General features: G+C 36.0%; 1 long non-coding RNA gene across 3 annotated transcripts; it reads right to left on the minus strand.

Moving 5' to 3' along the window:
• Window positions 1-1098: 1098 nt before the first annotated feature.
• On the minus strand, window positions 1099-8047 carry LOC112500073. Of its 3 annotated transcripts, XR_003067315.1 has the most exons (10): window positions 7722-8047; window positions 7384-7472; window positions 6045-6244; window positions 5302-5344; window positions 5172-5224; window positions 4134-4261; window positions 3389-3522; window positions 2279-2393; window positions 1961-2061; window positions 1099-1545 (listed from the first exon to the last, which is right to left on the minus strand). It is a non-coding gene; the product is annotated as an uncharacterized LOC112500073 (long non-coding RNA). The 3 variants fall into 3 exon arrangements; XR_003067316.1 differs by lacking the exon at window positions 6045-6244; XR_003067314.1 differs by having other exon boundaries at window positions 6045-7472.
• Window positions 8048-14121: the final 6074 nt, after the last annotated feature.

Below are 14121 nucleotides of genomic sequence, written 5' to 3' on the forward strand. Positions count from 1 at the left end.
AGCTCAACATAATTATTTTTGTAAAATATTACATCTATTCGATTTGTTAATTTCAAGTCAAGATTTAAGTAGAGATGTTAATATATATACACACATTAGTGGTGTACCTGTGCGATACAGTGCGGGTAAATCACAATTCTCAAATATTAGTCTGCCCAAAATTATGAGTTCGTGTGGTTATTTTGCAAGTCATGCTGAAACAGTTTGTGAATCACAATCGTCTGTTGTATTTCCTTCTTTTCTGATGAATTGCATCATCTTTTGTAGAAAAAAGCCTCAAGCTGTCACTCTACACTCACTAAGACAAGGTTGGAAAGAGGACTAGACAATGATGCTGCTTAAGTTAACTGATATAACTACATTTCAAAAGTATAGTCACTTTTCTTGTATTTTGTGTGGTGGTACAGTGAGTATACTGATTGAATATAGGGGATGATAGTGTTTTTCTCCGGTCTGTTATATATGCCTTTGATAGTGCTTGTGAATATCAAAAGCTGATTTCTATGTTGAACCAATTTTGCTTCTTGGAGATTATTATATATATGTATAAAGATTCACCCCATCTTTTTTACAAGAAACACATTTTGATTCGTTTAAGAAATAGAGGGCCTAAGTTTTCAAGGCCACAAGAAGAAGAAACCTACTATGGAGTTGGCACAAAGGTAACCAAAAAATGAACTGCTTTGCTGTTCAAATAGTACACAATCAACTATCATCTGATTCAATAGGGCATCCATCAGATTGATACATTAGTTTCTAGTAGACCATCACAAACGGAAGCATATAGCCAAGGGACAATTCTACCGAAAATAAACTGATTTGACTACATAGTCTACATTATATTGCAACAAACAATACAAATTAGAAGCTAGAAACTATCAGCAAAACCAGTACCAATATATGGTTTTGCCCAGTACATGTTTAGAAATCAAAAGGGTCTAATCACATATAGTTTTGCTAGCAGGAGGAAGTTTTATTTTACAAAAATAACAGACGACTCAAACTGGATGGCAATCGAGGAGGAAAAATTGCATTTAATCAAGCATATTTATTCATACAAACATAAGAGAAGATACAAAACAATATTAACACCACCAATCAAATGATCGGACTTTAATCATTTGCAGCAATCTAATAAAGGTAACACTCAAATCTCCAAAATGATTACACATTGATGACAGAAGCCAAACAATTCTAAAGGTACCAAATTTCACTTTTTAATGTCAATTTGAAGTCGAACAAACAAATTCCTCTTAATACGGGACCAAGGAGGGTTAAAACCCATATGAAAGTAAGATTATAGATGGAATGAAAACAATAAATTTAAGTGAACTCAGGATAATATCAAAGAAACATACAGATTAGCAGAAGGCCCTTTGTTGCAACAGATTCGAGCGCAAAGTGACGTGACGATTCTGATAACAACGAAATCAAAGTTGATAACATTGGCAACCTGTGGAATATCCAGCCCTCTTAAGCAACATCAGTCGCAACCAAAATTGGAGTTCCGCCACTTTTGAATAATTTCAGCGCTCTTTCCCTTTCCTGCATCAATTTGCATTACCTTAATAGGAGAGGAATTCATAAACAAATGCTCAATCAATAGTAAACCCTCAAATAAAATGCCAGAATCTCAAATATTACAAGTAAAATGGTTACAAATGTTTATGCATTACAATGGTTACAAATGTTTACTTAAATGCTTACCTAGTAAGCGCTTAAGTGTAAAATTCAACACCATTACTTACCTTATCGGGTAAGATTCTAGTTCATCAAAAAGGCATTGTATGCAACAATTTTTCCGGTAAGTGCTAACCGGGTAAGAGTCGTCACATTCACTTATCGGGGATATAATGGTTGTTAAAGGCATGCTTGACCGTATAAAATGACAACAAAAAAATAACATCAAAATGTATAACAAACCACGAGAACTCGAAGTATAAATTCACAATATACTCACATAGATCCAGCAATAACATTCCCTTGAAAGAAACATAGTCCTATGGTGACTCCAACTTCAGGGCCCAAAGCGTGACCAATGAGATAGTAAGGCCCCCCGCCCTAGAGGTGAATAGATCAAACAGTAAAGACCAGTATAAATTTCATGCTAATTAAATATGATTATACATATTTGAAGAAGCTATATTTCATGAACAACGTGGAGAAAACAATTGCCATAATAATGCACATTGCATATCCCTTAATGCTGGTACTTACAGAAGCCTATGCAAATTCAGACAATAGGCAACAAGGAAAGCAGAAAGTAATGAGTCTCCACCTTCATTGCACCTTTAGTTGCAATTTCACTCAATGATACTAAAGTCAAGAAAGTACAAAATCCACACAACGCAACTACTGCTAGGGATCCACCTATGCCAGCCATGCCAACAATCCTGCATTTCAATTCTTATTATGGTAAGAAGTCCTACACACATGGTCAGGGAAGATCTGAACAAAAATGAAGAAAATAGAAAAAGAAGCACTGATGATTTGTATATACATTGTGAATAAAAACCAGGCAGAGGATTCAACTCAGGATATCATGCCGGACAGTTTAAGATGTCTCACCCGAAAAGAAAAAAGAAAAACAGATCATAGAAATATGTGAGTGAAATAGATGCTGAAAATGGTTGTATTATCATCTTGTGCTAAGCTGATAAGTGAAATAGATGCCGACTGAATCAACACCAGTCATAGGCAAGCCCAACCCGTTTATAGGGCGGTAAAGGCAGGTTATTCTGCCCGAAAAAACTGGCTTCAGTTTGCTATATTAAGCCTGTTGGACAAAATATCAGGTTCAAGTATTTCCAGGCTTGGGATGGGCACGGTTGGGCCTCACCTCCTCCTTACCAGCTAGGCTAAAACCGCTGGACCACATGTCCATACTTGGGTCAATGGAGAAACCAAACTTGCTGTCCACCTCAAGGAAAGTAGCAATTAAGAAGCTCAAGTTGAGCCTCCAAACTGCAAAATTCTTTCAATTACTTTTAAAGGTTTCTTTGACAAACTGAAGAATCAAAATAATCTCAAATCACTGAACTCGATGGTCAATTCAGAAAACGTATTCACGTAATATTCAATTATCTAAATATGTTACAATAATCATGTAAATTGCATATAAACCTGCAACCGAGTAAGCAAAATGCTCATGCTCGTGCACTTCCAGACTCAAAACTGACAGAATAGTGAAATGAGAAGGATCAAATAGTAATGTGTAACAATTGTTTCAAAATCTAGGCCATATGCACATATGATCAGACATGTTATGTGTGAATACAAACAGTGCATAGATGCTAGATAGCAAACATCAAATGAAAAAGAATGTGTTTGCTTCAATTTCTTGATATGGAGAGATGGAGAAACTGGAAGAAAGAAGAAAAAGCAATACCAGAGTTCAATTACATCTTATCTGGTTCAGATAAGATCCTCTCGATTTCTTCTAGAAGGCGTTGTTTTTCATCTCTCATCTCTTCATGCTGCTTTTGAAGCTCTTCAATCTGCTTGGTCTGTTCCAAATCCTTCCTGAAATGTAGCTTTTTTAAATAATGCCACTCGTAATAAATTAATTTCTTCTGATCGGTACTTCTTTTGTCCAGTTTTGATACTACAACAAAATCGACTTTATAGGATGCCAAACATGTCTAAATGTTCTAATAGTCTCCCTTATATGATTTAAGTTTATAGGACCAAACAATTGTTTGTCCTACATATATAAGTTACAATAAGTTGATAGCACACTTTTGGGCTTCCCAACAAGTTCTCAAAGATACTTTGAAGTAAAGCGTCCAATTAGTCCTTATGTCTTATGAAAACAAGTGTCACATACAAAGATGAGTTCATAAGACACTTCTCAATAGTGTCATATAAAAAAGCTAATAGGACACTTAATTTCAATAGTGTCATAAAAAACTTGTTAGGACATCCAACAGTGTCGTATCAATTTATTGTAACACTTTTACGTAAGACGCACAATTGTTTGGTCCTATAAAGAAGTGTATTAGGACATTTAGACATTTTGGTATCCTATAAAGTCGATTTTGTTGTAGTGCGAACTAATATCCAACCATTTTGCATTCATCCCAGAGCCCGTGAGGTGTCAATCAAGTATCAATATTATTAATATGTATAAGTACCTATTCATGAAAGCCAGGTTAAGTTTAAGTGAGCGCACTTCCTTCTCAAGATTTTCACAGCGCTTCGAAGTGACTGCATGTCAGATGAAGTTGCGGGTGTTTGAGTTCTTCCCTTAGCTTCTGCCATTCTGCATCATCAAGACCACATCATGTCAGTGAATACTACTTGTTGCTTTAAACATGCTCCACGAAAATATCTTCCTTCCTGTACTGAAGTTAAAAAAATCCGATTTTTCTTTTTCTTCTGTCTAAAACGGTTAAGTAATTCCCACATGAGACTTTAACCCACAACCATCAGGTTGAGGAGAAAGAAAGGAACCTGAATACCATCAAGCTAGACGCAAGACACTTGCTGGTAACAGAGCATAATCTCTGTTGATTAAGACTTGGAATAATTGTACATGATAGAGATCTTCCCTCCGTCCTAAATTAACCGAAGAAGTTGTGAAGAAAAAGATGAGAGAAGAAGAAATGTGTTTATATATATACATGGGGGCCAATTCATTTGAGAACCACTAAAAACTTAAGAACTGTGGGAACCTGTATATTCATTGAAGCATATGCACTAATGAATTTCAGTGAGTATATGCATCAATGCATATGTACTTCCATACATGGTAGATGTGTATCGATGAATATACTCATTGACGGAATGCATATTTTGATGGTATATATGCATAATGCATCAACGAATATATAAGTTCTCATGGTTCTCACATGAACTTGATCATATACATATATATATATATATATATATATATATCCATGTATTTTCAAATTCTGTACTCTTGAGCAAATATTGGACCTAGGAAAGCCCAAGAAACTACAAATTTATTTGCATAAATACATCGACTAATCCCATGGGGCCTTGAAGATAACAATTAGGAATATCCAAACTGGCAACCTATGGGGGGAGCCCCAAGGCCTAGCCTTTATTTGTGAGTTGAGCTGGCCCTCAAGGCTAATATAAATCAACTTTTAGATGTTGAGAAAATGGATGAAGAGATCATGTTTACATGATTCTTCAAGCATTAATACCTTAACTCGGAGGAACGACTTATTATCATTGGTTGACAACTATGGAACCATGCCTGCAGGAAAAGCGAGATTTGAGATAACCCTAGAAGCCATTGACAGAAATCTGTACAGAGTCTCATGATTAACAAACCTTAGCCAAGTTCGTCTTCAGTCTGTGCAAGTGAGACAACATCCTGATAAAAGAGACCCGCAAATTTCACAATCAGATGAATCTAAAGGCGAAGCTTGGGTACATAACATACATCAAAAGCCACCGTTAAGAATGGGTTTTTGAGTCTTTTGATGAATAAAAAAACCCAGATTTGTGCCTAAGTTAATTCATTAAGGGTCACTATCTATTCCAACATTCACCAAAAGACCAGATGTAAGTCTCCCATCAACATTTGTCTGGATTCAATCTATAAAAATTTCTTTTACCGAGCTTTAATTATCTGATTCAAAGAAGGGAGGATCATCAAAGAAGTAAAGTGTGTATCTTTCTTCCAGACCTCACCAAAGAAACATGCAGCAGCATCCAGACCAAAAACAGACCCTCCTCCTCTAAACCACTCTACAGGTAAAAAAAACTAAATCTGTCCACAAGCCCTTTCAGATCGAACTCAAATCACATCAAGCATCTCAATTTATCCCATAACCATCTAAATATCAGCATTTGATGAGGTTTAAACCAAAAAACAACAGCCCTTTGTGCAATAAAACTGGTCTGGAACACTTTAAGAGGTTTAATACCAAAATCATCACCACAACAATAATTGATTGCAAAGAGCAGCCTCCAAATGATAAAAAGAGCAAATTGATCCCAAACAAAAATTTAGAATCCCACTATTCAGATAAGAGACTACCATACTGAAAATGAAGTAGCCACACTACTACCTTAATGCCTATATTTCTGTGACAGAATTGGCAGTCGGCAGCTCCTCCAGCCATTGTACCCAACATATAAGGGTTAATTTCTAATGATCTTCTTCACAGATTGAGATGCAAGAAGAAACCCTCATTGAACAACTATGTTCATGTTTATTTACAAGTCAGCAAATTCCTCCTCCTTGCACCAAGAAGCATAATCCTAAAATCTGTTAGCATGCAACCAGTTCATTTACAGTTCTCACCATCAAAGCTACAAACTTTCAAAAGAAGGTTCAAGTCCTCCAACTTACAAAGAAATTGAACATAAACTACCACATTTGAATCTTCTATTTTAAGACTGAAGAAAGCATGAAGGAAAATTATTTCCAAATCTCAAAAGTCATGGAATACATAAAGGAGTAAAACAAGAGAATAAGTTATGCAAATTTATACCATAGTTAAACAAACAATGTTTCTTGAAATTCATTTATAGACCAACAACATTAATTAAAAGAAATGACAATTGCACCAGATGCAATCAATAAACCAATGTCCCAACTCATGATTTTCTTACAAAAATTTATTAATGCTACGTCTTCCTGTTATCTTACAAGATCGAGGTGCCTAAAAATACTGTTAACATCAACAGTCGGAAGAAGTCTAGAACAAATGGCTAGTTTGCCTCCATATATGCTTACTTTAGTAGCACCACCATTAGATTGAACAAAAAAAGAATACTAAACATATTCAAGAAGATTTCACCATCTTACAGACCAACTGATGATAGAATAGAGCAAATTAATTTAAAGTACGAATAAGTTTTAGCAGGTGGTGCCAACTATGTTTTTCATGAGGGTGTAACTCACTTGTTGCTTAGAATGAATTGCTTCATTATCTATTCTCCAATAGATCCACAACTCCCAAATTTATTTATCACTTTCCCCATCAACGGAATCATCCAATTAGCCTTCTTTTCTCTTGCATTTCAATGTGATTGCTTTTCATATTCTTCTGAAACAAGGTATTATTTCTTAACTCCTTACCATGAAGTAAACTAGGCAGTAATAGCATTGATGAAGGTTACATATTATGGGTTTATATTTATTAGACAGAAGGTGACACCTAGAATCCTAGATGACTCATCTAAAATCTATACAACTTGTTTGTTATGAAAAAAACTATTTCAATCTAGCAACTTCACTTTGATATTTAAAAACCTGATCAAAACCAAATTATGTTGAAAAAAAATCCAACTAAACATATTAAATAGTACAAAATTTTTCCAAGAACATGCAGGAACATGTGACAAAATTATAAGATCTTAATACACCAAGCTCGTCACATTATGTTACAGCTAATACCGCACCAGAATTGATGTCAGATTAGCAGCAACATCACAAATTGGACTCCACTGATTTTGAAGGATGTCCAACCATATGCTTCCATCTGCATAAACTGGTAAGAAAAAAGCTTATGAAAATAAGAGATCATAAATAACACAAATATATAAAAGCAAAATGCATAATGCAAAATAATTAATCTGGCTTTCCATCTTCAAAATCTCAAGGTTCGAATATGTTGAAAACTGGCTTTTGTTCGTACTTTAAAGCCGAATTTGTTGCCTACTGCAGAAGGTTTTTTAGGTACAAGAGTCTATGAGCAACAAAAGAAGAAACAAGTGAACAAGAAAAGAAGAAATCAAACCTGTTGTTGTTTAGCACGATGAAATCGAACTCAACTCCGAAGCTTTTGTTGAAAGAAAATCAGAAATCGAACTCCATATATGAAATTGAACTCCAAATCGCCTGTGGTTCGTGCGTTCGTGGTTGATGGTGGCTCATGGTTGGAAGATGTTGAAAAGTCGAATGGGACGATAAGGTTGGGGATGAGGTGGGGGCACTGCCGGGATTTGGAAAAGCTTTTGATATTGCTGTTTTGAATTTGAACTTTGGTTCAAAAGAAATACTTTGAAGCGTCTTGGATCTTCAAATAATGAATCTCTCTCAGGAATCAAATCTGTTCTGGAAAGTTGGAATAGTAATCAACGTTGAAGAAAAAAAAGCTAAGCAGAGGGAAAACAAGCTCTGCATCATACCCAAAGGGGGGGAAATTATGGTGTCAAAGTTGTTTTTATTCAATGCATAACAAACTATTGCATCATGCTTTATGAGTTTCAATTAAGAGATTTTTAAAATTGTTGCATAAAATGGTTATAACTTGTGCTTAAAGGCTTATACTTAAGACTTTAGTTTAAATGGTTATTAATGTAGTATGGATATATGTGTATATATAGAACGTTTCAAATGCAACTCATCACATTTATACAAACAATACAACTCAATTAATTGAGATATTTATAGAAATAATGAGATTTCATTTATTATGATTTGAATATATATGGAAGATACTAAGGTTCATTAATTAAGATCAATAATTTATATTAGGAAACAATTAAAACTTTTATGAAATCACATATTTATCAAACTAAATGAACGGTTGAGATTTAGTTGTATTGATTGTAGAAATGTAAAAGGTTGCATAATAACCCACCTTTCTCTGTCTATATATTTATATATATATTCATGATGCAATCTAGACAAGAAAGGTGTAGGTCTCAAATCATATGATTTGATAATAATAATAAATACATCATATTCAATAATTAGAAATATTATTGATATTTAGTCTTAACAACCGATATCTCTATCGGATACATTTTAACATCCGTATTTTCAAGAGATTTGTCTGGATATAATAATTCATCCAAATAAAACATCCAGATTTAGATATATATTCGATTGATCTCCAACATCCAGATTGAGATATGTGTCCGAGTATGATCAATCAGATATGTCTTTTTGAAATTTAAAACAGTCCAAAATCCGAAAGCATGAAAACTCTGGATTCTAACCAAATCTGAATTATAGTTTCGATTATGAAGTTTCTTTGGGATCTGAAACATTTTCCATTTTAGCTGGAATCCGAAATATAACTGATTATATTTTGTAGAGAAAATAAAATAGGATTTTGTTTATATAATTCTATTATTACCTGTACTGGTACAAATACAAAATGCCTTCGATAAATCGAAAACTAGTTGAAGTGAAGCAAAGATAGTCCCTAAAGTGGATTGGATTATCATCTAGTCAATTAAAGATCAGTACAATATAAAGTCAAAACTAGTCTAACAAATACTACTTTTGGCAAGCCGATTTTTGAGTGCAAACTTAACCAACAAGTTTGGCTCACCAGCTATAGCAACTCTCGTCCCGATATGAAAACATACTCAGCAGTAGTACATGCAGAGGCTCTGTAGTCTTGGATTTAATAAGATGAGTAAGAGGCTCTATCTCATGGACTTAGACAAAATAAACAGATATATGCTCAATGTGTGTGCAGAAGCTCTTATAGTGCATACAGAGGCTCTGACTTATTATTGAAGATTGAGCATACCCAACTTGCTGACCAAGAAATTAAATCTCTTTTCATCGAGAGCCTTGGTGAATATGTCTGGAAGTTGGTGATCTGTGTTAACGAAGAACATTTTGATCGTACCTTTCTCTACATTGTTCTTGATGAATTGGTATTGAACATCGATGTGCTTTGTTTTAGAGTGTTGTAATGGATTAGCAGTGATGGCTATTGCGCTTTCAGAGTCAAACATAATTGGAATTTTGTCAAACTCAATGTCGTAGTCCTTGAGTTGAGTCTTCATCCATATTACTTGGGAACAACAGCTGACTACGGCTATATACTCTACTTATGCATTAGATGTAGATACACAGTTCTGCTTCTTGGATGTCCAACTTATTAGCTTGTTGCCAAGCAGTTGATAGTTCCCGGATGTGCTCTTTCGATCAAGTTTGCATCCTGCATGATCAAAATCTATATACGCAATAAGATCAAAGCCATAATGCTTAGGATACTAGAGACCCAAGAATTGAGTCCTTTTTAGGCATCGAAAGATTCTTTTTAAAGTTGAAAGGCGAGATTCCTTAGGATTAGCTTGGTACCTAACACACATACAAGTGGCAAACATTATGTCTGGTCTACTAGTCGTGAGGTACAACAGTGATCTAATCATTCCACGGTAAGTCTTAACATCCACCGGTTTTCCAGATGGGTCTGTGTCAAGCTTAGTGCTTGTTGCAATTGGTGTTCTCATGGTGGAAGAGTTATGAAGGTGGTACTTCTTCAAGATTTCCGAGACATACTTGGCTTGGTTAATGAAGATACCATCTTCTCTTTGTTTTACTTGGATCCCGAGGAAGAATGTTAATTCTCCCATCGTGCTCATTTCAAACTCACTCTTCATTAATGCAGAGAACTTATCAAAGTGTCTCTGGTTTGTTGAACCAAATATAATATCGTGCACATATATCTAGACTAGAAGCATCTCACCCTTATGCCTCTTAATGAACAAAGTGGTGTCGATTTTATCTTTTTCGAAACCATTAGATAGAAGAAAAGATGAAAGACGTTCATACTAGGCTCTTGGAGCTTGCTTGAGTCCATACAGAGCTTTGTCTAGGTAGTAGACATACTCTGGGTGTGTGGAACTCTCAAACCCAGAGGTTGTTGCACATAGACTTCCTACTTTAGCTTGACATTCAGAAAGGATGACTTTACGTCCATTTGATAGACTTGGAATCCTTTATGTGCAGAGAAGGCTAGAAACAGGCGTATAGTTTCTAGCCTTGCAACTGGTGCAAAGGTCTCGTCATAGTCTATGCCTTCTTCCTAGCAGTAGCCTTTTGCAACAAGCCTGGCTTTATTTCTTACTACTATACCATCCTCATCCTTCTTGTTCTTGAAAACCCTTTTAGTACCGATAGTAATTTTATCCTTTGGCAAAGGAACGAGATTCCATACCTTGTTTCTTTCAAATTGTTGGAGCTCTTCTTGCATGGCATCGACCCAACTAGGATCTTGTAGGGCTTCATGAACTTTCTTTGGCGCTACCATACTTAGAAAGTTTACGAATAAACTTTCATTGGTTGTGGCAACTCTAGTGTTTACTCCACTAGAAAGTTCACCAATGATTTGATGAGCGGGATGGTCTTTAGTCCATTTTGTCATGGGAGCTTGCACGGATGTTGGAGTGGTACAATCTTTCTCCTCTGGAATGTTTGGCATTTGGCTCGTGGTTGGTGATGATGGCTCTGCTTGCTCCCCCTCGGATGATGGTATAGAGGAACCAGGTTCAAAGACAAAGGTAAGATTCTCTGGCTCCGAAGGACTGGGCTCTAACGCAGAGCTTGAAGGCTCTGGTTCCAGATTAGCTTGATCACTAGAGGAAGCAGTTGCGTTAGAAGGTCCAAAGATGGTTGTGCTTGAAGTTTGTGGCTCTCCTTGAACACGTACAGAGGCATCTCTGGGTGCACATGCATAGATGTCATCATCACCAAAAAGTCTTAAAAAAGTTGCCCGAGTTCTTATGCCCTTGACTTCGATAGAGGATTCGAAGTCAATGGGTTAAGCTTGAGTCCAGAGCTGAAGTACTCTGAAGTCGTTTATTTCTTATCGTCGAACGATACGTTAATGCTTTCCATAACCGTCTTGGTTCTTATATTGAAGACTCTGTAGGCCTTGGAGTGTGTAGAGTATCCAAGAAATTTGCCTTCATCGGCCTTCTTATCGAACTTTCCAAGGTGGTCACAATCATTCAATATGAAGCATCTGCAACCAAAGACATGTAAAAATTTAACATTAGGCTTTCTTTGGTTGATCAATTTGTAAGGAGTTTTCAAATGTCTCTTAACCACGATTGTTCTATTTAGAGTAAAGCAAGCAATCGAGATTTCTTTTGCCCAAAAGTGGGTTGGAAGACTAGAGGTTGCAAGCATCGTTCTTGCAGCTTCAAACAAGGTTCGATTTTTCCTTTCTACAACACCATTCTGTTGTGGTGTTCTTGCTGCAGAGAAGTTCTAGGAAATTCCCTCTTTGTCAAGGTATGCTTCAATTTTTGCATTCCAGAACTCTGTACCGTTGTCACTCCTCAGCTTTTGAATTCTGCTCTGTAGAAGGACTTGAATCTTGGTCATAAGCTTGATCAGCAGTTCTGGGACATCTGATTTCTGCCTTACAAATTCAATCCAAGTATATCTTGTAAATTCATCAACAAGCACTAAGATATACTTCTTGCCAGACAGACTCTGCATTGAGATTGGACCACAGAGATCCACATGAAGCATATGTAGAGGTCTGACGCAGGAGACATCCGTCTTTGCCTTATGGGATGCTCTTTTTGAGTTTTCCCATTTCTTAGGAGGGACATAGATGGTCCTTTTTGAACTTTATTATTGGTAGTTTGTCAACCAAATTATTTTTCACAAGCTTCTCCATATTTGGAAAATTTAGATAAGATAGCTTGTGATGCCAGAGCCATGCTTCTTCACACTTTCCATACAAGAGACGGAGTGTCTCTAAGTCATTTCTAGGTGAGAAGTTCATAAGGTACATATTGCCCTTACGGTTTTGCTCTTAGCATTTCTTGACCTGATTTTGACAATATTGAACAAGAGTCCTTTTGGAACTTGATATTATAGCCAGAAGCACATAGTTGACTTATGCTTAGGAGGTTATGTTTTAGCCCAGAAACATAAGCAACTGTAGAGACAAAAACCTTACCTTGATGGAGATCTCCATACCCTTTTATTTATCCTTGCATATTGTCTCCAAAAGTCACCCGTCCTCCGGATTTGTCTTTGTAGGAAGAGAGCAACACTTTGTTGACGGTCATGTGCCTTGAGCATCCAGAGTCAAGATACCAGATGTACACATGCGACTTCTGCAAAACAAATTAGAGAGATTTAGGTACCCATTTCATGATGGGTCCTCGATGATTAGTTTTTGGAGTCTCAGATTTTGGCATGGGGAAGGGTCTGTCTCAACACCCGATTTACCAGACTTGGGGTCTGGCTTGCTAGATTTGTCCTTAGGATCCTGCTTCTTCTGGGTCTTTTTAGATTTACTCTTAGGTGACCCAGAGAGAATGCAATTAGGATTAGAAAGGTGTTTCTTTAATTATCGCAACAAAGATAGACATTTGCAATTGTGAACACATTTTTTATGACAAAACGATTCACTGGGTTCATAAAACTTTGACTTTCTATTATTATTACAATCATTCCTAGCATTGTTTGTTCGAATGAACTCCCTATCTAGTTTTGATTGTTTATTGAAATCGACCTTTGTCTTCTCTAGCCTGCCTTTCTTGTTCTCTTTTTTTCCCTTGGCCTTTAAATGCCTCTCTGAAACATAGGAATTAAATTTAGATATAGATGCAAACTTTACTTTCTGTTCCAAAGTGAACTTTATAGGATTTTGAAATCTAGACTTTGGAAATTTAGATGCAGAAGTGATAGATTTAGGTTCCTTAGCCTTATTTTCCTTCTCTTGCTCAAGAGAAGGCTCGACTTTTAAACACATGTCCACAGAGACAGGACACATGTGTAATAACCAAAAAAAAATAAAAAGAAAAAAAGGAAATAGATTAATTGTAATTTAATGACAGGAAACTCAATGGTCATGAAACCTACGATCATTAATTATGGCTTATCGTTTCATATTCCGTGAAACCGTCGATTACTAAGTATATATATGGGGAGGTCTTCAAGCATAGAGATGACAAATTCTCGGGGAAGGAAACTCGTATAAGATAGGTGAAAGATGAGGATGATTTGGTGAAGTGCAACAAGTTTGATGCGTTTTTTTGGGAGAACATGAGGAACTTCGAGGAACGGTTTGGAGTTATGACCTGTATGGTGAGTTACACGTGATTTTATTTTTAAGATGGTTGCATGCCTTATTTTTGATATGCTATATATGCGTGAAAAGTTCGATATTTTTATAATATGTGTTTTTAGTATTTGTGTGTCAATGGGATGTACTATAATGTGAATTTGTAAAGACGAGCATGTTTTGTAAGCTTGTCTAAGCCGTAAGTGCGAACATGCTGTTTGAGTTCGCCAGGTAATGTTGTGTGAGGTAGACATCTCCCATGACGCTGTTGCTTTGTGATGTAGACACGCGCTAAAATATCTTTATTTTGTGAAAATCATTATTCTCATCAAGGCATGCTAAATTTATGAAGCTTCGTGAA

This window comes from Cynara cardunculus (genome assembly GCF_001531365.2).
Source record: "Cynara cardunculus var. scolymus isolate 2C chromosome LG 17, CcrdV1, whole genome shotgun sequence".
NCBI lineage: Eukaryota > Viridiplantae > Streptophyta > Magnoliopsida > Asterales > Asteraceae > Cynara > Cynara cardunculus.